This window comes from Chiloscyllium plagiosum, unplaced genomic scaffold (genome assembly GCF_037043375.1).
Source record: "Chiloscyllium plagiosum isolate Xiang-an unplaced genomic scaffold, Cpla_swu_hap1 HiC_scaffold_52, whole genome shotgun sequence".
NCBI lineage: Eukaryota > Metazoa > Chordata > Chondrichthyes > Orectolobiformes > Hemiscylliidae > Chiloscyllium > Chiloscyllium plagiosum.
The window spans coordinates 10,681,349-10,707,514 of record NW_028270190.1 but is presented as its reverse complement, the minus strand read 5'-3'; positions in this window follow the sequence as shown (position 1 = coordinate 10,707,514).

The window sequence follows — 26,166 nt, the reverse complement described above, 5'->3', positions numbered from 1 at the left end:
TCCTTCAACATTGACCGTCTCAACACTGACATCTTTTGCAAACCCACTGACTCACAAACCCACAAACCCACTCATCTCCCATCGCCAATTGCTCTAACGAAGTCGGTAATGGGACAATGATGGATCATTTCTTTTCGCAGGCCAAATGATTTTGCTGCATTTTTGATGTTCAATGTGCAATCCTCCCCACACCCAACCCAAAGAAGCACAGGCAATGAAGATCAAGTTCGTTTGCTACATGAGAACACGTCAAACAATAGACTGTCACTTTGCAGACTTGCCCTCACTACAGATAGGAAATATGTTTTTGACTGGACTTCCCTATCATTGCAAAGCTTTTCAACGAAAAAAAAGCAATTACTTTTCCGAACGCGCATACTCGACTTAACCATTTGCTCAAAAATAAGCACAATGTCCGGACTCATGCAAATTCAATCGCAATGCCACCAGCTCAGCTGCAGCTTGTCATGTTGACAAATATCGTCTGGAGAAACGTACCTTCAAAGATCGCTCACTGTTCTTCTGGATACTCACAGACTTTTGGAGTCAGGGTTATGTGCTGCTGATAAACTACTACGAACCTTATGCCAAATGCATTTGAATTGTAATCGAGCAGTGGGATTCTTTCTGCTCCGGAATGACGCAGTTGCAACAGCTCAGAATCCAATTGCACGTTTTGCTCAATCACTCATGTTGCTTATGCAATCTTCGTTTGACAGCATATTTAGCAAGTTCTCACGCCTTCCTGCAGCGTTCGTCAGTGACAGATCAGATGCTAAGATGATTGCTTCAGACAGCATGCTACATCCTACATTTGAAAATGGAAAAGGTGCAAACGTTTACAGGCTGAACACTCACTCACTATTTTGCCTGGCGCGTCAGGCTGGGAGCGGATCTTATGGAGGCTTTTCATTCATGAGGGGCATGAATCGGGTAAATAGACATGTTTCTTTCGCTCAGGTGGGGCAGTGCAGAACTAGAGCGTATAAATCTGGTGTCGGAGGGCGAGAATTGGAAAGGCAGTGATGGGCAATGGCTGCGCGCAGAGGGTAGTACGTTTCTGGAACAAGTTGCCAGACGAGCTGGTGACGGATGGTAAAATTCCAATACTTTTAAGCAATCTGGACGTGTATTTGAATAGGCAGGGTTTAGAGAGACATGGGTCAAATGCATGCAATCGCGGCTGGATCAATTGAAGATATCTGTTCGGAATGGACGAGTTCGACCGAAGATTGTGTTTTCAGTGCTGTCCATATCTAATGGGCTCTATGATAGTGCAGGTGAAATGATAAAAAAGATAAATAAAATCAATGAAGTAAAATTGACTGAAGTTGTTGAATTCAAACAACTTCATGTAATTTTATTTCAATTATTTTATTAATCTTTTTTATTTGTGTTTTTTTCATTGTTCTGTAACTCTTATTTCTTGATTGTCTCTCTTTCTCTCGCTCCCCACTCTCTCAATATCTTTTTCCTTTCCTCTTCCCGCTTTGCTACTCTTCTCCCCTGTATTCCATTTTGTCTCTGCTTCACCCATCCCCCACATATTTTGTCACATAGCACTGGCTACAGCCTGCGTCATTCACGGCTCCTAATCTCCCTTAGATCTCTCCATGCACTCTCATTATCAGCTTTGCATCTGGAGCCCTGTCTCACCATCTCTCAGCCTGGTGTAAACAGCTCCCTAATTCTCCCCCTTTTTTATCTTTAACAAAGGATCAGTTAGACTCGAAACGTCAGCTCTTTTCTCTCCTTGCAGATGGTGCCAGACGTGCTGAGACTCTCCAGCATTTTCTCTTTTGGTTTCAGATTCCAGCATCCGCAGTAATTTTATTTTATTAATGGCTCTATGATATTGCTGGTGTCATGATAACTCCAGCTTCGATGCATGAGAGGTGAGCAAGCGAATGAATTCCCTCTGGAAGTCGCGTGGCAAGTATTAACAGAGATCAAGGAAAATAACATGAACGAATCTTTGATTTGAATTGAAGCCTGAACTCTGGTTCTGCTCCGAGACTGTGCCAGGTCTGCTTAATACTGCATATATTTCATGCTTTGCATTTGTTTGTGAAAACAATTGAGACTGATTGATTTGCTGCAGACAACATCCAGCAGTCATCATGGGTATGGCGATCAAGTCGTGCGTCTATCCCTGTCAAATGTTTTATTGCGCAGGTGAGGCTTCCTGTTTCGTGGTTTGGTGGAGCACGTTGTTTGTTAAAATAGCAACGCAGTTGAGATCCGGCATGGGACCAGCGGGTTGATGTTCCATGACAGCGATGGTCGCCTTTCGAATGAATACACATCTCAACCGACCATGTGACAAGTTCTTGCAGACGGTGAAAGTAAAAGCCACGGCGAACACTGACACAGCCCAGCTAACGACGGAAGCGCCTCACATGTTCAGGGCGGGGGTGAATCCACGACCTTGGCGTTATTAGCACCACGCTCTAACCAGCAGAGCTAACCGACCAACGCCGCACAAGCCGCGAGAGCAAATGCCTATATTGCCGGTGCTCACAACCACGGCGGATGTTCATTTTCTGCTTCATGTCGATCGCACGATCGTCTGAAGTATTTCCTTTCGTTGCAAAGCTTTTCAACGAAAAAAAAAGCATTTACTTTTCCGAACGCGCATACTCGACTTGACCATTTGCTCTGATATTCAAAATTAAGCACAATGTCCGGACTCATGCAAATTCAATCGCAATGCCACCAGCTCAGCTGCAGCTTGTCATGTTGACAAATATCGTCTGGAGAAACGTACCTTCAAAGATCGCTCACTGTTCTTCTGGATACTCACAGACTTTTGGAGTCAGGGTTATGTGCTGCTGATAAACTACTACAAACCTTATGCCAAATGCATTTGAATTGTAATCTAACAGTGGGATTCTTTCTGCTCCCGAACGACGCAGTTGCTTTGGTGTCAGCAACAGCTCAGAAGCAAATTGCACGTTTTGCTCAATCACTCATGTTGCTTATGCAATTTTCGTTTGACAGCATATTTAGCAAGTTCTCACGCCTTCCTGCAGCGTTCGTCAGTGACAGATCAGATGCTAAGTTGATTGCTTCAGACAGCATGCTACATTCTACATTTGAAAATGGAAAAGGTGCAAACGTTTACAGGCTGAACACTCACTCACTATTTTGCCTGGCGTGTCAGGCTGTGAGCGGATCTTATGGAGGCTTTTCATTCATGAGGGGCATGAATCGGGTAAATAGACATGTTTCTTTCGCTCAGGTGGGGCAGTGCAGAACTAGAGGGTATAAATCTGGTGTCGGAGGGCGAGAATTGGAAAGGCAGTGATGGGCAATGGCTGCGCGCAGAGGGTGGTGCGTTTCTGGAACAAGTTGCCAGACGAGCTGGTGACGGATGGTAAAATTCCAATACTTTTAAGCAATCTGGACGTGTATTTGAATAGGCAGGGTTTAGAGAGACATGGGTCAAATGCATGCAATCGCGCCTGGATCAATTGAAGATGTCTGTTCGGAATGGACGAGTTCGACCGAAGACTGTGTTTTCAGTGCTGTCCATATCTAATGGGCTCTTTGATAGTGCAGGTGAAATGATAAAAAAGATAAATAAAATCAATGAAGTAAAATTGACTGAAGTTGTTGAATTCAAACAACTTCATGTAATTTTATTTCAATTATTTTATTAATCTTTTTTATTTGTGTTTTTTTTTCATTGTTCTGTAACTCTTATTTCTTGATTGTCTCTCTTTCTCTCGCTCCCCACTCTCTCAATATCTTTTTCCTTTCCTCTTCCCGCTTTGCTACCCTTCTCCCCTGTTTTCCATTTTGTCTCTGCTTCACCCATCCCCCACATATTTTGTCACATAGCACTGGCGACAGCCTGGGTCATTCACGGCTCCTAATCTCCCTTTAATCTCTCCATGCACTGTCATTATCACCTTTGCATCTGGAGCTTTGACTCACCATCTCTCAGCCTGGTATAAATTCTCCCCCTTTTTAAAAATCTTTAACAAAGGGTCAGTTAGACTCGAAACGTCAGCTCTTTTCTCTCCTTGCAGATGGTGCCAGACCTGCTGAGATTTTCCAGCATTTTCTCTTTTGGTTTCAGATTCCAGCATCCGCAGTAGTTTGCTTTTATTAATGGCTCTATGATATTGCCAGTGCTATGATAACTCCAGTGTCGATGCATGAGAGGTGAGCAAGCGAATGAATTCCCTCTGGAAGTCTTGAACACATATTGAATTGGACCAGGACATATCTCAGCTGTGTTTGCACGAGCGCTCAGAGGCTTGGAATCCTGTAATTCATAGCTCACCTCCTGATTCCCCCTTCTCAAATCCTGTGCACTATGGGGAAAACACAAGTCACCAATCGAACGGCTGGATACGGTCAAGGGACAAAGCAGCTACCCCCTCCCTCACACTCCCTCCCTGCTCCACACTATTTTGAAATGCTGAACCTTCCATTCAACAATCTTTCCGCCACCACCGAAGCATATGCACGTCAGTGTGAACCTACTGCAGCCTTGCCGAAAAGCACATTGAAAATGCATCACCTTTATCGCCTGGGGGCACGAGAGACAGCAAAGGCAAATGTGGATACACCACTCGCAAATTCTGTTTCAAGTCACATGCAACTCATCGTCTCGATTGGGAGCAATACCTTCAGTGCTGTTGGAACCAAAACCTGGAAATCCTCCTCATCAGCAGCACTATTTGCATAGGGAGATCGTTACGTCTCACAGGACTGCCGGGGTTCACGATATCAACTTACCCCTACCTTGTCCAACAATACATTCATGGTTGGATCATTAGCACTGGACATTACTCACATGTGAATAAATAATAATGTTCAATTGGCTCATTGTGAGAAGATAGAGAGAGTTACCTTGGGAACATTTCATGTTTTCTAATCTGCAATTATCTGCATCCTCGGAACCTTCCAGGGAGTGGGACCCAAAACCTTGTAATATCCCTTACAATTGCTGAAATGGTCAGCCAACAGCAATGAGGTCTTCCGCAGCTCAGGGGTGGGGGACAAGGCACCACATTGTGATAGGTCTTCACAGTCCTTCTTCCAAAGGCAGAGGTACGCTGCTGGACAAATACGGGGTATCAGGCTCTTTTTTGGAGTTTACTTCCACAAATAATGGCACCAGAGTGATTCCTTTGAAACGGGATTCAAAAGCTCCTGGAAATCTTTCAATGTTCGCATTAATATAAAGGCTGTATTGGTCATTTCGCACTTTGAGTTTGCTCCATCCATACAATAAAATCACAGCTGAACATTCAACTTGGTCCCGTGCTCCCTAATTTCCGTAACAATGCCAGACAAATCCACAAAGACACCTCTCCTCATCTCCATACTCAATGGTCGACCTCGAATCCACAGACTGTGACTCCTGGTTCTGGACACACCCACCATCGGGAACATCCTGCCTGCATTTATCCTATCTCGTCCTTTTAGAATTTTGTGAGTATGTGTGAGTTCCTCATCATTAGCCTCAACCCCAGTAAAAGCGATCCTAATACAGTCAATCCTTCGTCATACATCAATCCCATCAGCCCCGGAATCAGCCTGAAATTGCCTGGATTCACTATATATTACAAATAAGTCGTTTCACACAACAGTTGAACAGTCATGAACCGTCGATATATAACACTACCAATTGTAACAATAACAGTAAGTGGGTTACTCTTCAAAGAGTCGGTGTGGACTTGTTGGGCCGAAGTGCCTGTTTCCACACTGTAGGTAATCTAATCAAAAAAACTTTATTTAACGTTGGTAAGGCCATTGTTGCAGTATTGTGTGCAAGTCTGCAATTTGTATTACAGTAACGACATTGTTGCACTGGAAATGGTGAAGAGGAAATGTTCTAAGATTTTGCAAAGGCTGGAGAAATTGAACCGTGAAGACAGTTTGGACAGACTGATGCTGTTTACTTGAGAGCAGAGGAGATTGTGAAGGATATGACTGAGATGTAAAAAGAATAGTTATGAAGGGCATAGACAGAATAGATTGCTCCACATGATGGAAGGATCAGTGACGATAGCACCATTGATTTATGGTAAAGTTCAGAATGTGTAAGCCGGGGAGTGATGGACATCTGGAAGTCACTGTCTGTAAGTTTGTTCAAGACAGAAACTCTATATAGACTGAAGAAGTACCGAGATGTGCCCTTTCAATCCCAATGCAAGAAACACTACATGCCAACTGCTAGAAACTAGGATTCAAATACTTTACTGACTGGTTTTAATAATCTCAGACGTTATGGACTGAAGGACTTTCTGCTGTTCTGCAGATCCCTATGGCTCTAATTACATGGCCAAACATGCTGCTGGACGAAGTTCCAGTTCTTTCTTCACCATCCCACAAACCTTGGCTTCAGCTTCTCCGTAAGTAGGCTTCATCCATTGCTTGAAGCTACAGCTATATCAACAGCAATTACAATGAGTAACTTATTTATCAGGCGTGTGAGAATCCTTCAACAATCTTAGGGTTTAAAAATTATTTATTTTCCTCATTTCAGTGCACTATGTAAAACAAAGAACTTTTCTGTTATTTTAACATTGTTTTATGTACCTACGCATCTGCCCTGCATCTCTCGTATTGGTCAATTAGTGGCTCATGTACTCTGTAACTTTTAAAATTCATTTCCATCACTGGATTTCTGTTTCAATGCAAAACATTTGTATACAAAGGAGCTATCAGAAACCATTTGCCTCGTGACAGGAAGAGCAGTAAACAATCTAAGTGTTCAAGTAGCCTTAACGTCAGCTCAGCAAAACCAAAACAATATTTCTCAGTGAAGTCCTCTGCAATATATAACGATTCCCATTCACTCAAGGAATTTGTGCTGACTGGACACCACAGAATTGTCCTCCACACCGACAGAATAATAAGTTAATTCCCTTTGGAGATATTCGACATACGGGATATGTTTCAGTATTTCAAGAGGATATTCTCACTGGTACTTGCTGCTGTTAGTGTCCGCAGTAAGTGCTAATGTCCGCTATCAATTTCACCAACAGTGTTACACAATTTCTCTTAATTTCATGGGTAGTTCCCTCTCTTCTGAGTTTCTTCCTTTCTTGTGTATGAGCTCATGAAACCTCCTCACAAATTTGGATGTAACCATATAATACATTATTCTACACAGCAACAACGAAATGATGTTATATAAACAGCTCAGCACAGTTACTGCACGGAGAATGGCAGCCACTATTTAACCTCTGCAACGTTTAATTCTCAGCTTGTCACAAGAAATGCCAACAAATTGATTAAGGTTGATTGCGACTGTGAACCAGATGGAACAGTCAGAGATAGTTTGTTTTAAATATTTGATCATAAATGTTTCATTCATAATAGTAGCCCTGTACCTTATAATGCAGACCCTGTCAGATATGCACATACACTCACACATAAATTCACAGCACTCTCACTCTCCCTACACACAGTCTCATTATCTCACAGTCTTCCTCACGCAGTATTCCTCTCAGATGTAGTTAAACGCGCACTATCTCCCTCTCTCACATACAGACACGTGCAGATTCACTTTCTCAGAAGCCCAGAATTTCACACACTCATTCTCACGCCCACACTGTCTCTCTCTACCCACATGGTGTTCAGTTGTTTGAACAATTACACATAACTTGTGCACATTCTGTCTCTTTCACACTCATACATTCTCCTATACACTCCCTCTTTCACTCACTCTTGCACACACAATCACAAACTCGCTGACACACAAAACCTCTTTCTCACACATGCATGCATTCACACAGTCTCACATTTCGACTCAATCTCTCACACACGCAATCGTTCTCTGATAACACCATGGGCTCACAGACATGCTCACATATACCTCCTCCTGTACGTACACACTTGCATTGATATCTTCACACAGATACTGATGCATACATTCTCATAAATGCAATCTCACACGTATATAAACATTCACATATAATCTCTATATACACCGATTTATTTAGTCAATCTCTTGACCACGCTGTGTCAGACACATGCACATGCTGCTCAACCAATCTGATGATGCATCTGTCACAACTGCCTGAGCCAAAGTAGGAATGAACTTCCTTCTTTGACTGGTGCAATCCCTCTGATGTAGGGCCCCTAAAAGTGCCATTTGGAATGTGATTCCTTGATTTTGATCAAGCAGCACGAAATGACCTATTAGTTTCATTTTCATCTAAATGGTGGTTGCATGGCTCAGCAGGAAACATGTAGTTGTTTGTATTCGTTCATCCGCTGCACATTTCCATGTATGTGATGGTAGAGGCGGGTTTGAAAATTGCTGTTGGAGGAGGCTGTGCTGTGTTTTCTACATGATGCACGATGTTGCTCCTGTCTGTCCATTGTCGAGGGAGTGACGTGTATCCTGCTGTATAATAACCAACATTCATCCTGTTATATGATAACCATGTTTCCTTCATCAGATATCTTGGTGGCGATTGTGATTGTGTGCTATGGATAATGCAGACTCTCCAAATACCACTTGGTATTTCGTGGCCATCGCAACGGCAGATCTACTGGTATTGTTCCTCGACCTGTTACGCAGACATTTCCCAGTACTTTATTGAGAAGACTTTATATTCCTGTAGAATATAGTTGTGTGAGGACATTTACATTTTCCTGCTTTGTGCAGTGGAGGCAGATGTGAGTACAGAGGTGAGGTATACCCAGGCAGCCTTTCTGATTTTCCGCATTGCATGCCATACATGGAAAGCACAGATACCATTAAACGTCAATGGTTGAGGGAGCAACAAGTTGTAAATGTGATACCGATTTTGCTGCCAGGTACTGCTCTGTCCAGGATGGTGGGAAGTCTTATGTGAGGTCATTCCTGTATGTTGTCTATCTATCCATCTATCCATCTGTTCATCTATCCATCTATTTATTTATCCATTTCTCCATCTATAGCTCTATCGATCTATCCACCTAATCGATCTATCCCTCTATCCATCCATCCATTTTTGCATCTATCTTATGATCTACCTACCCACCCACCTACCAAACTACCTAACTACCTACCTGTCTGCCTATCTATCTTTCTGTCTGTCTGTCTGTCTATCTATCTATCTATCTATCTATCTATCTATCTATCTATCTATCTATCTATCTATCTATCTATCTATCTATCTATCTATCTATCTATCTATCTATCTATCTATCTATCTATCTATCTATCTATCTATCTATCTATCTATCTATCTATCTATCTATCTATCTATCTATCTATCTATCTATCTATCTATCTATCTATCTATCTATCTATCTATCTATCTATCTATCTATCTATCTATCTATCTATCGATCTATCGATCTATCTATCTATCTATCTATCTATCTATCTATCTATCTATCTATCTATCTATCTATCTATCTATCTATCTATCGATCTGACTGTCTATCTACTTACCTATCTACCTATCTATCCATCTATCTATGTATCTACTTCTCTATTTATCCAGTTATAATTCAATTGATTATTCATTGTTCAGGAAGGGAGGTTGGAATGTATAAATAATCATTTGGAGATTGCTGTCGATAAATCCTTGAAACGAGGCATGCGAGTTGCTGAAGTGGTTGAGAAAGTATAACGTATTGTTGACTTTATCTGCCGAGCCGTTATGTCCAGAAGCAGGGACTTGAGCGTGGAGCTCTGCATAACTTTACTTACAATCAGGATAGCGACAGGAGCAGTGAGGATTCCATGTTCAGCATATCTACTGCAGTTCTGTGAAGATCCAAATGGCAAAGTTCATAAGGGGGGTGCTAGTACATGTGGTTATTGTGGACTTTTGGAAGATTTCGAGTCGGCCCATTTTAAACCTAAAGTGAACATAATCATGAAAATGTTCTGGCAGGAATGAAGAAAAATTAGCAAAGGGGATATTCAGAGAATAAATCAACAGGTCGATTTCCCAATACGTCCACATGTCGAGTAGGAACTGCAGAGATAAGAAATTGGAGCTCAACCATTCACAACACACCAAGGATTTAGACGTGGAAAATAAAAGTAAAGTCTCTACGTTTGTGTGCATCATAAAACTGGGTGGGAGGGAGCTGTGGAGCATGCAGAGTTTCTTAATTGTGATTTGGCCAAGTTGTGTGAGTGAACATATCCATGGCAGATGCAGTTTATTGTGGATGGATAGGCGTGAGAATATCTTCTCTGGGAACTGAAACAAGAGGCTAAATGTTATCTGAATGGTGATGGATTGGAAATGCAGCGGAGGGTCAACGAGACTGAAAGCCATCGTTCATCATTCACTGACAGAGTTTGGGGTAAAGCCAACCTCAAGCACTCTGGCGTAGTAATCTCGGAATTACTGTCTGGGTTACGATTCACATCTTTTAGGCAAACGGACGCCAGGAATGTAAGCTGGTTTCTCGTGGGATTGTATAAAAGGGACCTTTTACACAAGAGACTATTCGGATTTTGAAATCACTTGTGGGAAAGAGAACTCTGCTCAGAAGAGTTGGGCTTCCCCTGACCAGAAACTGAACTAATCTGCTGACTGAGTGAGTAAATAACGCCTGGTTTGAAATTTATAAGTAGTGCATGAGTGCGCATGGCGGAAGCGTGTGTGTCGACTGAAGGGATTATTTTTTACAAGTATTGGAGAAGGCAAGAGATATAAAATGCTGAAAATGGAAAATAAGCGATGGGAAACTTAAGAGTTGACAGTACACAACCCAATGGTGCTTTACAACATACAATAAAGATAAAAGGGCAGAATAAAGTTGTAAATATGGAAATATATTATTGTCAAACAAAACTGGGGACGCAGAAGCCGAAGTTGCTCAGGGGAAGGAGACAGAGTGCCATAGACAGAAATTTGGTTAAAGCCAGAGGAGCACAGATCGTTAATGCTCGCGTCATATGTCTTTCAGTCGAATCATAGTGAGTAAAAATGAACAGAGTATATGGCATCCTTGTTAAGAGATCTGGTTTGAGGTCAGAAACGGCAACCGATCTTGTTGGGCAATCAGTAAGAACAAACGAGGTGACAGTGAGGACTGCAGATGTTGGAGATTAGAGGCAAGAGTACACTGCCGGAAAAGCAACGCAAGCCAGGCAGCGTCCGAGGAGCAGCAAAATCGAGTTTTTGGGTAAACGCTCTTCATCAGGAATTAGTAAAAACCTCCAAATAATGGGGAGGAAGTACAAGAGGGCATTTCTTTTGTCAGACTGCGGAAATCTGCAGGAGCGTTATTTGTTCACTTAGTGTTTCGTAAGATTGTTGTGTTTGTTGATTTCAATTATCCGAGCGGAGACTGGTGAAAAGGTACAATAGTTTCCGAAGGGGTGAGATTCTGTAATGTGCGTGGGAGAACTTTCTATACCGGGGCATTTCTAGTCTTACAAAAGAGAGGGCTGTACTGTATATGATCCTACAAAATGAAATAGGCCAATTGCAGCGCATCAGATTGGAGAAGCATTTAGAAAATAACGATAACAACGTAATCATTTTTGATCTTCAGTTCAAAATATGAAAACATTACTCAATGATTAAGATTGCATCCGAAAAATGAACGATCTTGTGGGTCAAAAATATAAACAGGAGCACGTTGATTAGAAACGCACAAGGTAGATAAAACAATGCATGAAAATGGGAGAATTTCGAACAATAGTTGGACAGAGTGCATGCTTACTACACGCCCATCAGAAATAAATTTTAGGCATCCAAAATTGTCGTAATCTGGATGATTCTGATGAGAAGATAAGAAAGCAAAATAAGTGGCGTGTGGTGCATGCCACGATAATAATAGCTGTCAGAATCAGGAAGCGTATCTCAAACGCAGCAGAGAGGATAATACTAGAATTTGGAAGGCTAAGAGGATGTATCCTGCCCTAAAAAAAGTAGCAAAATGTTCTTCAAATATGTTAATTGCAAAAGGTTCGTGAAGGGCAGAGTGGGGTCATAAGGAACAAGTAGGATAAGCTGCCCACTTAAGGAATGGTTATGGCAGAGGTTGAAAAGTAATATTGTGTAATTGCCTTGGTCTATTTAGAAGATGGTGCCAATGGCATTATTGAAAACGTGGGTGTTGAGTAACTGACCATTCTCCTGACAGATAAAGAGGATGCAGTGTGATAAGGGCTCTCAGCACTCTCGTTCGAGAAGTCGCCAGGCCCGAATTCGGTGCTTCAAAATTACTGAGAGAGGTGATGGAGCAAATTGCTAAAAATGTTGACAGAAATTTTCCAGACTTCTCTGAACACAGGATTAACGCAAGAAGCCAGACGATTACAAATATCATGCAGTTGTTTCAAAAAGCAATGAAGAATAACACAGTAAACTACAGACCGAGCAGTATGATATCAAAAGGAGGAAAAATGATGGAGACCGTCATATGGGAATCAGCTAAAAATCCACCGAGAAAAAATGTTAAGTTAACACTAGACAGTAGAGATGGTTTTGTGAAGTGCAGGTCGTGTCTGACAAACTTAATTGAGTTTTCAGATGAAGTAATGAGGCAGTGGATGGGATCGTGCCGTGGATGCTGTACATGTGGATTTTCAGAAAGCTTTTGATGGAGTGCCACATGGCACGCTGGTTAAAAACTTAAAGTGTTTGAGATTGATGGGCTTTTGGCAGCTTGGATTAGAAATTGGCTGAAGAATAGGAAACGGTTGGGAAGTTGTCAGATTGAAGACAAGTTGAGTGTTCTGTTCCCAATGGGTCAGTGTTGAGAGGTTTTCACTTTTCCTGAGTTTATATACAATTTTCAGATTTTTGTGGAGGGTAAACTCTCCAGATTTGAAAATGATAAAACGATAGGGAGAATAGTGAGTAATGAGGATAACGCTGACCATCTTCGAATGAATACTCATAAATTGGCAGCATGTGTGGACACCTGGCAGATACATTGCATTGCCAAGGTATGGGAGACGATGCATTTTGATGGACAGAACACAGAGAGGCAATACAGACTAAATGATAGAACTTCGCTGGATGTTTAGGAGCAGGGAGACTTCGGGGTTAATGTGCGTGCAATTCAGTCGGTAGTCAGGAAAGTTGAAACGTCTTAGAATATCATAGAATCCCTCCAGTTTGGAAACGCACTGTACAGCAGGGTAGATGCGAAAGCAAGTCACATAGCCTTTTAAAAAGTATTTCAGATGAATACTTGAAATGTCACAACATTCACAATTATGGGCTTCGTGCAGGAAAGTGGGGCAAGTATCGATTTACATACAGTTTCTTTTTTTGAGAATGCAGTTTTGTGTAGTCCGAGGGCCTTTTCTGTCGAATTGCAGTCAGTATTTCTTGGCAGTTTAGTATTTTTGGGCTGAGGGACCTCATCTGATTTACTTACTTTTGTAATTCCATAACAGTGCCTGTGAGGGCGAAACGCTTTAAACATTGAAGATGCTATTAGATGTGACCTGAGATACCAAGGTAAACAAGTCTTTTGAAAACAATTGCTGGAATATGGGATGAGAATACTTCGGTATTTGCTCTTGACCAGTGCAATCTCATTGTTTCAAGAGCTTTTCCTTTGTTATTACGTTCAATGACTCAATGGCAAACAGACAAACAAATAATTCAGTATATTGGATGGTGTGGTAAAAAGGGGGATTCATTTCAACAGCCGTACTACACGTGCCGAACTGAAATGATTCTTTCGCTTATCAGGGAGTTCTTCTCTTTAATCTCATTTCTTCAGCTTAATCTAACTTCCTTACACGATGCACAGGCTGGCTGGCATACAACGTGCATTGTCTCTGAGTTCGGCAGGTTACTGGAGGACTGAAACGTTCTGCCAATATCGTGCACACCCATAAGATGTCAACCAACCAGGAAGCAGTCAGAGAGACCTTGTTTAAAGGCTGTTTTTACCAAAGCTAACTTTCTCTATAGCCCATAGTGCTGGGACATCCGCAAACAGCTGTCCACTTGGAGACCCTGAAGTCTTCAAGATTCAAAATCCATTTCAATAATCTCAGAGCGTTAATCTCCATACCTTTGTATGGACACTACGTGCGCTATCATGAAATGGGTAACATTCAGCACAGCCAACTCATTGTCACAAACTCAGATGCCCCATTATAACCTGTACAGAGTTTTTTCTTGCCTAGCTTACCAATATCATTGCCTTTGCCGACCTATCATTTTATTTCCCTGTCTCTCTAAATTCCTGCACTACTTATCTGATCGCTCATTTCCCCGCCCACCACAGCCGCACCCAACGACGCATCAGCAGCATACATGCCGAATTTTCCAAGATGGTTCGAGCTCTGAAGAAGGGTTACAGCACTCGAAAAATTAACTCTGTTTTCTCTCCAGAGGTGTTGACATACCTAATGTGTTTCTGCAACATTTTGGCCTAACTCCATATACCAAAGAAAAGAATCTTTGGCTGACATCCCTTTAAACTTTGCACAACACTTCAATCATTCTCTCAGATTTAAAATAAACAAATGATCCAACATTCTATAGTCCATAGTGCTGGCACATCTGCAAAGCTTTCTCCTTGGAGACCCTGAAGTCTTCAGGATTCAAACTTGAGTGCAATAATCTCAGAGCCTGAAAACTCCATTCCATTTCCACTCCATGGAGTTCAATGCGGAGAAAGGTGAGGGCGATTCACTTTGGGAAGAATGGAAAGATTCTTGGTTCTGTGGATGTGTAGAGGGGCCTTGGTGTACAAGTACATAGATCCCTGAAAGTTGCTACCCTGGTTGATAGTGCTGTAAAAAAGGCATACGGTATGTTAGGTTTTATTGGTAGACGGATAGCGTTCTGGAGCCGTGATGGTTATACTGTAATTGTACGAAACGCTAGTGCGGTCTCACTTGGAATATTGTACACAGTTCTGGTCGCCCCATTACAGGAAGGACGTGGGGGCGTTGAAAAATGTGCAGAGGAGAGTTACCAGGATGTTGCCTTGTCTGGAGGGAACGTCTTATGAGGAAAGGCTGAGGGACTTGAGTCTATTCTCTTTGTATAGAAGAAGGCGAAGAGGTGATTTAATACAGACATACAAGAGTTAGATAGGATGGACGGCAAATGCAAACAGAGGGAGGTGCTAAATATACTTCAATTGAAGTATATGAATTGTATAAAGATGTAAAATCACCCAGGAAGTCACAGAGAGCATAAAGACTAAACATTTCATGCCGTGAAGGTTAGTGAAGCTTGGGAGCTTTGGGAGTATTCTAAAAGTCAGAAAAGGTTAACTAAGGACAGAATCAAAAGAACTACGATGAACCGAAAAGGGAAATTAGTAGAAAACATAAGCATTGATACCGAAAGCTTCTATAAGCATATAAACAGGAAGTGGAGAGTGGAAGTAAATATTGGACCTTAGTCGGTCGAAAATGACAAACAATCATGACAAACTCAGTAATGACAGAGGTCGAAAACCAATAATTTGTCTAAACTTTCACAGTAGAACAACATAATTTCTTCACAAAAACTGCAGGTCCTGCAGTGAAACTTGACGAAATTAACACAGCTAGGGATAATCTTTGGAGTAAATTGATAGGAATAAAGGCAAATAGGTCCTGATGACCTTCTACCTCGGCTGATAAAGGAGGTGGCAGCAAAGATATTGGAGGCGTAATTTATGATTTCCCAAAATTCGCTGGATTCAGGACAGATTTATGTGGATTGGAGACTTACAAATATTACATTCTTCTTCAATAGAAGAGATAGCTGAACTAAAGAGCAGTTGCTTTGACCTCTGAAACAGGGAAGTGGATGGTGTCAATCACAAAGGAGGAGTTAAAAGGACACTTAGAAAAGCAAAACTCAATTTACCAGTGAAGCATGTTTTCATGAAGGGCATGTCCTCGTTTACACGGTTGCTAGTGTTGTTTGAGGATGTCAGTAGCAAGATGGATAATGGGGATATGGTGGATGTAATATTCCTGGATTTTCACAAGGTGTTTGACAAACTGCTGTACAGAAGACTGATGCAGAATGTTCGATCCCAGGAGGCTAAGCTTGAGTATTATCTGGGAAAGAGGATTGATTGCCTGACAGAAAGCCGAGTGTCTGGATAAATGGGTCTTTTTCTTGTTGGTGAATTGTAAACTATTGCTATGCCGTACGATTCAGGTTCCAGACTTCAATTGTTTTCAATCTGTCCAAATGGATTTATGGCATTTGTTGCAAAAGGACAGCATTACAAAAATGAACAAATGTTGTTTTTTTTATAAGGCTTTAGTGAGACCACTCCTCAGTTATGAAGCTGCCTCTTCTCAGTCTATCTCTATGACCACATCTGGAATATTGTGTCTACATTTAGTCTCCTCACTTGAAGATGGATGTGGTGGTACTGGAAGCTGTTAAGCGGAGGACCATCAGGTTATTTTCCAGGGATGAACGGGCTGTGATATGATGAAGGTTGAAATAGCTTAGGCTTGTACTGGCTGTACTTCAGAAGAATTAGAATCCATTTGATTGAGGTATTTAAAATGCTTAAGAGCATTTATAAACTGGGTATGTTGATCAGATTGTCCCCTACGTGGCACAGGCTTGAAAAGGAGCTCATAGAGTTAGAGTGAGAGGAGGTAGCTTCAAAACCGAGATGTGGAGAAGCTCCTCTATCAGGGTTTTGTGAATCTGGAATTCAATGCCCGACAATTAAGTGGCGGCAGAATCAATCAACAGGTTCAAGAAAGAAATAGATGTGTTCCTGATGAAATGCGTCATAAAGGGCTGTGGGGATTAGGTAGGATTGTTGATTTGAGACCAGGTTTAAGATCAGCCTTGATCATGCTTAATGGCGGAGCAGGCTCTGAGGAATGATTTGCCTACTCCCACTTCTAAATATTATATTCCTGTGTTCCTATTGAAGCTAAGTCACTGTAAATTATTCGCTGTATTTACCGAACTTCGTTTCCAATTTATGAGCATGACGTGAAGCTAAAGTATTTAGTTTCAGAGAATAGCTCATAACCTGCAGGGGTTATTGTCCTGCTAAGCAATTACAATGCATCGAGTTTGAATACTTTAACTGGTGGTGACATGGTGGCTCAGTGGTTAGCACTGCCTCAGCACCAGGGCCCCAGGTTTGATTCCACCCTTGGGCGACTGTGTGCATTTTGCATATTCTCCCCCTGTCTGTGTGCGTTTGTGCTGGGTTCACTGGTTTCTACTCACATTACAAATACATGCAAGTTTAGGTGAATTGGCCATGCTAACTAACCCATGGTATTCAGGGGCATGTAGTTGCGTTAGCTGTGAGATATCCATGGTTACAGGGATTGGCAAGGGAATGGGCTAGTTGGGTTACTCTTTGAGGATTGGTGTTGACTCGTTGGGCCGATTGACCTATTTCCACAATGAAACGCTTCAATCAATCCAATCACCTGTCCAGTTGATGTTGGCACTCACAGGTAACGGACTGGATCAGATTTATCCAAGGATTTTGCGTGGAGAGGAGAAAGTATGGGGTCTCTAGATATCAGATTATTGTCTTCCCCAGATTGGGATGAAGTGCCAGGAGACTGGAGGGTTGCCAACATGACAACCTTTTTCTAAAATGGGTTGTAAAGCTAATCCTGTCATTTACAATCTTGTCTGTTTAAATCCAGGGAAGCTTCTGGCAACAATTATTTGGGATAAAGCCATTAGTCATATTGAAAAAAAGTGGGGATGTTAGGAAAAGCCATGGTGAAATTGTGCGTAACTAACTTGCTAATGCTTTTTAATGAATTAACAAAGTGTTGATGAGGGCAATGGTACTGATGGGGTTAACATGGATTTTCTGAAGGTACACGAAACAGACTTGAGGTTCGTTGTCGTTCATAGTACAACAGACAGGGATAACATGGATACAACATTAACTGCGTGGTGGGAAAGACAGAAAGTGATGATTAATGGATATTTTTTGGAGCTAGAGTAAGGTTTGGAATACAGTTCGCAATATGTGAATATTGGGATCAGCATGTTCCGGGAACGAGGAAGGATAAGGCTTTGTTAGTGATGCTTGGAAAACAAGGGAAAGTGTGAATTTTGTCCAAAGGATAAAATAAGCATATTTCAGGTTTTTGGGCGCTAAAACCGGGCATGGCCCATAATGAATATTAAAAAAAAAACAGAAATGACTCAAACAGGGAATTAGGAGAGCAAGAAGGTGCTATTAAATGACTTCAGCAATTACGGTTAAAGAGTATCACAAGACATTTTGTACATACATTCAAAATAAGGGGATAATAGGGAGAAGACAAGACCACTCGAGGATAAAGGAGGGAACAATCATTGTTATTCACCCAGAAGAAGGACATGGAGGATAGTGAAATTAATGCAGAGCATGCGAACAAGCCAGGGCATTTTGAGATAAGAGAGAAGTGTTGAGTCTCTTGAAGTGCATTTAATTGAATATGTCTCCATGGCCTGATGGTATCTCGCTCAGAGGAAAGAGAGAAGATTGTCTTGGCCTTGATGATCTTTGCATCCTCGTTCGCTAGTGGACAGATCCTGGAGGACTGGCAAGTATCTAATGTTATTTTTCTGTTCAAGAAACTGTAGACCAGTCTCTCATCAGTGGTTGGGAAGCTGTTCCTCGGATGCTGCCTGAATTGCTGTGCTTTTCCAGCACCACTCTACTCTAAACGTTGGGAAGTTGTTGGAGAGAATACTTACTATGTATGTGCATTTGGAAAAGCGTGGCCTAATCAGGGACAATCACATGGCTTTGTGTGGAGAAGATCGTGTCTTACTCACTTTGAAATTTTGAGTAGGTGACAAAGGTGATCAATGGGGATAGAGCAATGAATGTTGTCTACATGCTTTTTAGTAAGGCTTTTAACAAGGTCCGCCGCAGTAGGTTCATCCAGTAGATTAAGATGCATGGGATCCACTGTGATTTGTCCATGACTAATGGTGCCGTGCACAAATCAACACTGGGAACTCTTCTGTTTGTGATAAATATAAATGACTTGTATGAAAATGTAGTTGGGTGGGTTCGTAAGTTTGCAGATAACAAACAGATTGATGGAGTTGTGCACAGTGTAGAAGATTGTCAAACATTACAGAGGAACGTAGATAAGTATAAAATGTCAGCGGAGAAAAGGTAGATGGAGTTTAATTTACGTAATTGTGTGGTGCTGCACCTGGGAGATCAAATGTTAACGAAAACTATACAGTTTTTAAAAAAAGTTAATGCCGGGGCACTGAGTACACTGATGTACAGAGTAATTTTGGAGTTCAAGTCCATAACTCCCTGAAACTGGCCATGAAGATTGGTAGTGTGGTAAGAAGACACGTGGCACGAAGACACGAGAGGGGAAAGTTCGAAGGAGATGTGAAGAGCATGTTTTCAGAGAGTGGTAGGAGTTTGGAACGTGTTGCCAGGGATGGTTTTGGAGACAGATACAATGGGAGCAGTTGAGATTAGAAGATAAGCACATGAATTTGCAAGGACAGGACTGGTGTGGACCAACCTCAGGCAGAAGGGATTAGTTTAATTTGGCATCATGTTTGATGCAACACAGTTGGCCAAAGGACCCATTGCTGTGCTGCATTGTGGTCTGGAAGTGTGATTTTCTGAGGAAATTTCCATCAAATATCTCATGCCGTTTAATGTCGCTCACTTCATTGCAGCTACTAAAGTAGTACTATTGCAGCACTGTGGTCCTGTCTCTCTCTCAAAACAGAAAAGAACACAGATAATGGTAGGGCCTTGGGGATTGCAGTTGAATCGGGAGACGTTGGGGTGCAGGTCCATAGTTCCTTGAAAGTGATAGACTGGCTAGTAAGGAAAGCATTGTCACATTTTCCTTCATTGTTCAGAACATTGAGTACAGCAATTTAACATCACGTTACAGCTGTAGAAGACAATGGGAAGGCCACGTGGAGTACTGGGTGCAATTGTGTTGTGCTGCTTTTGGACGGATGTCATTGAATTGGAAGGATGCAAAAAGATTTACTAAGATGTCACAGAGAATAGAAGGTTAACGTTATGCGGTGAATGTCGATAAACTGGGTTTTCTTTTAACCTGTAATGTTGGAGGCCCAGAGGTGACCTTACGGAAAATTACTACATCATGAGGGGCATAGATAATGTGGTATCCAAAGGTTTTTTTCCCCAGCTTCGGGCATCCTAAGACATTAGTTCAAGTTGAGAGTGAAATGATTTAAAAGCGACTTGATGGGGCATTGTTTCACTCAGATGGTGGTGCGTATTTGGGAATCAGCTGCCAGTGGAAGTGGATACAGTTACAAGAGTTAAATGACATATGAACAGGGACATGGATAGGAAATATTAGAAGGGTATGGGCCAAATGTGGGTAAATGGGACTGGTCCAGGGACGCGTAGATCAGGGGAATTAGCCATATGAAATGCAGGATTACAGGGATAAACTAGTTGGGTGAGTCTGGGTCGGATGCACTTTGGAGAGTTGGTGTGGATTTGTGGATAGAATCAATTGTTAACACACTCTTGGGATTCTATTCTATGATCCCCAGTTCAGGAAATCTGGTTGGAATGTATAAGTTGGATCCGTTTCCGTGCAGTATGACTCTTCAATCGGACAGTTTGTGATCTGAGCGGGGAAACACAACTCTGTGTATTTCAACATCTTTGTCACATCTGATAGAGTCAGAGAGATACATACATGAAAACTGACTGCTCGGTTCAAATTGTCCTTCTTCATTATCCTATCTAGCTGTGACTCCACTATGAAACTGCACTTCGAGGCCTCTATGTTCAGCAACACTCCCCACGACCTCACCATTAGGTGTAATTAAGTCCCATCCTTATTTGCCTTTCCAAAATGCAGCACCTCACATTTATCTAAATTAAACTCCATCTGCCACTCCTTGCCCCAATTCTGGATCAGTGGTGCTGGAAGAGCACAGCAATTCAGGCAGCATCCGAGGACAGGCAAAATCGACGTTTCGGGCAAAAGCCCTTCATCAGGAATAAAGGCAGAGAGCCTGAAGCGTGGAGAGATAAACTAGAGGAGGGTGGGGGTAGGGATAGAGTAGCATAGAGTACAATAGGTCAGTGGGGGAGGAGATGAAGGTGATAGGTCAGGGAGGAGAGGGTGGAGTGGATAGGTGGAAAAGGAGCTGGGCAGGACTTGTCCAGAATCTGGTTTCCAGCATCTGCAGTCATTGTTTTTACCTCTTTGCCCCAATTGCCGATCTGATCAAAATCTTGTACTCTGAGGTAACCACCTTCGCTTTCCACTACACCTCCAATGTTTGGTGGCATTTGTAAACTTAAGACCAATACCTCCGATGTTCACATCCAAATCATTTATATAAATGACGAAAAACAGTGAAACCAGTACTGATCCTTGTGGTTTGCCATTGGTCACATGTCTCCAGCCTGAAAATCAATTCTCCACCACCAGCCTTTGTCTTCTACCTTCAAGCTAGTTTTGTATCCAAATAATTCTCCCACTCTTCCGTGCGATCTATCCTTGCTAACCAGTCTACCATTAGAAATTTTGTTGAACACCTTATCCCGAAGTGAATAGATCATGTACACCACTCTGCCCTCATCAATGCTCTTTGCTTCTCCAAGAAATTCAATCAAGTTAGTCAGACTCTATTTCGCAAGCACAAAGCCATGTTAACTATCCCCAATCAGTACTTGCTTTCCCAAATACACACTTTTCCAAATACAATACATCCATAGTCTGTCACTCAGGATTCCCTCCAACAACTTGTCCACAGCTCATGTCAGGCTCACCAGTTTATAGTTCCCATTCAATTACAGAACTAACAATAGTTGCAATGACATGGAGGAACGTTGAATAGGGAATTTAATAATTTCAAAAACAAAACTTCCAATTCTTTTTTCATTCAGGGCTTCAACATTTGGGAAGGTGTAAGGCTGCTATGGCTGAATGTTTGAACAAAAGAGAATGTTTTATATATTCAACAATAACTGAAATAGACACAGGTATTTTCTTAGAAGGATGAAAAAAAATCTCACCGGAAAAAGACTCCTGAATTCAAGCCAAAAGTTCACATAGGAGGAGGCAATAGGTTAGGTATTGAGCAGGATGCAGGAACCAAGTCACCATTTGGAATAAACTTGTCCATCAACTGGCCCAGTGGCTGGAATGGATGTGGACTTCTCTCCCAGCTGGAAAGACACTTCCATCTGAAGCACTAGACGCAAAGATAACATTACTTATTTATCATCCTGTCCAATTCCAAGATGTTCTAAACAGTCTCCTAATAGTAATTCTAAATACAGATGAATGATTCTGCGAGGGGTTGCTCTTTTACTCACGTAAATCTCTCTCCCATGAGATCAGCAGGAGTAACAACAGCAACTGTGGGAGAGAAATGGCCTCAGAATTTATGCTTTTCCAGTCTATATGAACCTCCCTACATTCATTCAGCCTGAGACTTGGACATTATGTGCAGCAGTGCTTGAGGCTGCAGGGCATGAGGTGAGTGTGGTCGAAATTTATAAGGACCACGATGACGTCTGGGTAGGTGAAGTCAAGAAGCTGGGATTTGGTGAGCAGGAGAAAGCTGCTCGATAGAGAATCGTACTCAACCACTCACGATGTACAGGCGCCAGCCATCTGAAGGAGAGGTCTCGATGTGGTGCTGTTGTTTTCCTGTGTCACCGGAGAGAAAGAGGGTCCCTTTATAAGGTTAGAGATTCGATGCACATGGGAGCATTGGAATAGACGTTAGTGTAGTGGGTGAGAAGCAAGAAAAGGAGCCAGAATAAGCGATTGAGAACTGATCAGTCATTTTAAGTTAGCTTCTAATGATCCCGACAAAATTGCAATTTAGTTATGTTACATAGAGAGGAATAATGTATGATCTGTATCAGTTGAAAGTGGTTTTCTGATCTGAGAACAAACAGGCATATGCTGAAGGGTGCATTGATCTGTGTAGCTTGTGGCAACAATCTTCTGTTCAAGTGTTGGGTACCTCTTTCTCTTCGTGTTTCTCCATTTTCTGGACATCTAAAGAATCAGCTGCTTGATAAGGACTACTCCTGGTCGTCAAGCAATTACAATGAAGTGACAGCAAATTCCTTCCACGTCTTTGTGATGTATGACTTGGAGGGGATTTTGCAGATGGTTCCATGTATTTGATGCATTTGTCCTTCACGATGATAGAGGTTTGGATAGTACTGTCTAAGGATCCTTGTCGATGACACGCACTCCTGCCACTCAGTGTTAGTTGTGGAGGGAGTGAATTTTGAAAGTGGTGGATAGGATGCAACATGCGATACTGATTTGACCAGTCACTTATCAAACATTTTCAGTGTTGCTTATCCAGGCAAGTTGGAGATTATTTCATCACATTTCTGATTTGTGACTTGTAGATGGTGGATACTTTCTAAGTCTAATCTGTCTATCCCTGCAAGAATATTATTTATTCTTCTAATCTCCAGAGAAAACACGCCCAGTCTCCTCAATTGCTAATTTAAAGGACAGCAATCAGTTTAGTGAAAATCCCTGTACTACCTCTGAAGTAAATAGGCCAGAGGACCAGAAGTGCACACAATACTCCAGGTGAGATCTCATCTCTATGAAGAAAACTCAAAAGCTAACGCAAGACCTTCCTTCTGAGTTGCGTTTTGCACCTACATGTTAATGTTCAGGAATATCTTGGTCCTTCTGTACCTCAATATTTTCAAACTTTTACCATTTAAGAATGGTAAAAGAGCTGGTCAGGTAAGATCTGTTTCCCTGACACTTACTGAATGGGGTATGGTTATCTTGAACAGCTGCATCTGACATGGGGATTGTGAGCAACACCAACAGGAACAGGTAGGGTGTCCTCATTTTCAGATTTGTAAGCATCCTTGAACTGTACTATAGGGAACACACAGGAAAAAATGGAAATGATGAAAAAAACAACTTGTTCAATTCATAACACATTTCCAGCTCTGATCTCCAGCATCTGCAGACCTCACTTTCTCCTCATAACGACATTGGCAAGACAGTGAAAGAGATGCAGGGACACACATGTCAGTAAACAGAAAATGATTCTCTATCGTCTTGGTGGTGCTCGCCCATTAATTAAGCAGAAAGTCTGCTTATCTCTCATGGGCACGATTTTCAGGTGAAGATTGGAGTTTCTTCCAGGAGTTATACGGTCTAGCTAAACTTTCAGAATAGGTGCAATAGGCCCATGGCACTCTTGGGGGGACTTAGAGGAGAAGTGTACTCAGACTCCAAGTACAACAGGACCGTGAAAATGTCCACAACAATGTGCACTTACACAGTACTTTAATAGATTGATACATCCCACATGATATTTCACAGGTTCCCAACATTACGTACTGATCACAAATTGACACTGGTGTAGATCCAATTATTCACAACACATATAAGCAACTTGGATTGGTGAATCAAACGTAAAGTATCCAGGTTTGATGATTATTCAAACCTGTGCATCATTGTGACCGATTTCCAGAAGGTCATGAGGCTTTGGAATGATATAAAAAGTTAAGTAAATTGTTAAAACCATGGAAGGGGCAAATATGAAATTGTCCATGTCAGTAGAAAGTAAGGGACAAAATTGCAGAGTATTATTGAAATATTGACCGAATGGAGCAATATTGGCATAGAGTCATCGAGATGTCCAGCACGGAAACAGACCCTTCCGTCCAACCCATCCATGCCGACCAGATATCCCAACCCAAATCTCTTCCAACCTACCAGCACCCGGCCCAGAACCATCCAAGCCCCTCCAAAGCATGGACATATCCAGATGCTTTTTAAATGTTGTAATTGTACTCGACTCCACCACTTCCTGTGGCAGCTTATTCCATACACATTCCATGGTGGGCGGCACGGTGGCACAGTGGTTAGCACTGCTGCTTCACCAGCGCCTGAGACCCGGGTTGAATTCCCGCCTCAGGCGACTCTCTGTGTGGAGTTTGTCCATTCTCCCGTGTCTGCGTGGGTTTCCTCCGGGTGCTCCGGTTTCCTCCCACAATCCAAAAATAATGTGCAGGTTAGGTGAATTGTCCATGCTAAATTGCCCGTAGTGTTAGGTGAAGGGGTAAATATAGGCGAATGGGTCTGGGTGGGTTACGCTTCGGCGGGTCGGTGTGGACTTGTTGGGCCGAAGGGCCTGTTTCCACACTGTAATTAATCTAATCTAATCTAAAACCTCTGTAAACGTTGCCCTTGAGGTCTCTTTTATATCCTTCCCACTCTTACCCCAAACCTTAATAAGGAGGGGAGGGATAGGCTTGGATACTTATTCACTGCAGCACAGGAGGTTCAGAGGTGACATTATAAAATCAGGAAGAACGTAGATGAGGTGAATAGCAAAGGTCTTTTTCCTCTGATATTGGAGTTCAAATCTAGAGGGCAAAGTGTTCAGGTGAGAGGAGAGCGATTCGAAAGGGACCTGAGGGCAACATTTTTACACAGAGAGTGGTTCATGTGTGGATTGAACCACCAGAGGAAGATGGAGATGCAGTACTGTTACTATATTTAAATGACCTTTGGACAGATGCATGAATAGGAAATGTTGAGAGGGATATGGACCAAAGGAAGCGAAATGGAACTAGTTTAGTTTGGGAAACCTAATGGATATGGACAGGTTGCACCGAAGGGTCTGTTTCCGTGTGGTATAAATCTATGACTCTATGGATGTCCTTGTACCGATGTCACTGAAATCCAAAATGAAAGTGCAGCAGGGTAGTAACATATTAGAAAGACAAACCGCACGTTGACCTTCATTGCCCAAGGATTTCAGTACAGCTTGAAAGCTTGTACAGTGAGACCACAGCTGGAGTATTATGTACGTTGCTGATCCAGGTACCTATGGAAAATGATAACTGATGTGAGGAGACATGAGTAAGGCTTACCAGAATAATTCTTGCTGTGCTAGGTTGGTCCTATGAGGAGAGTTGTGGGTTGGGTGGGCCCACATTCACTGGACGGTATCTGATGGTGAAGTGTCTCAATGACATGTATAGGATGCTGACAGGGCTCGGGATGCAATGATGATGTGTCCCCTGGCCTGGGAATCCAGAGAAGGGGAACAAGATCTCAGCAGACACATAGAAAATCATTCCCAACTGTGATGAGAAATGTCTTCACTCAGACAATGTTGGCCATCTGGAGACCTCTACCGCAAAAGACTCTGGAGACTAAGTCATTCTGACTTTTTCGAAAGAAAGAAACATCGATTTCTAGAAGCTGAAAGTGTCAATAGGTATGCTAAAGGAACAGGTATGTGACTGTGTGGTAAAGGATCAATC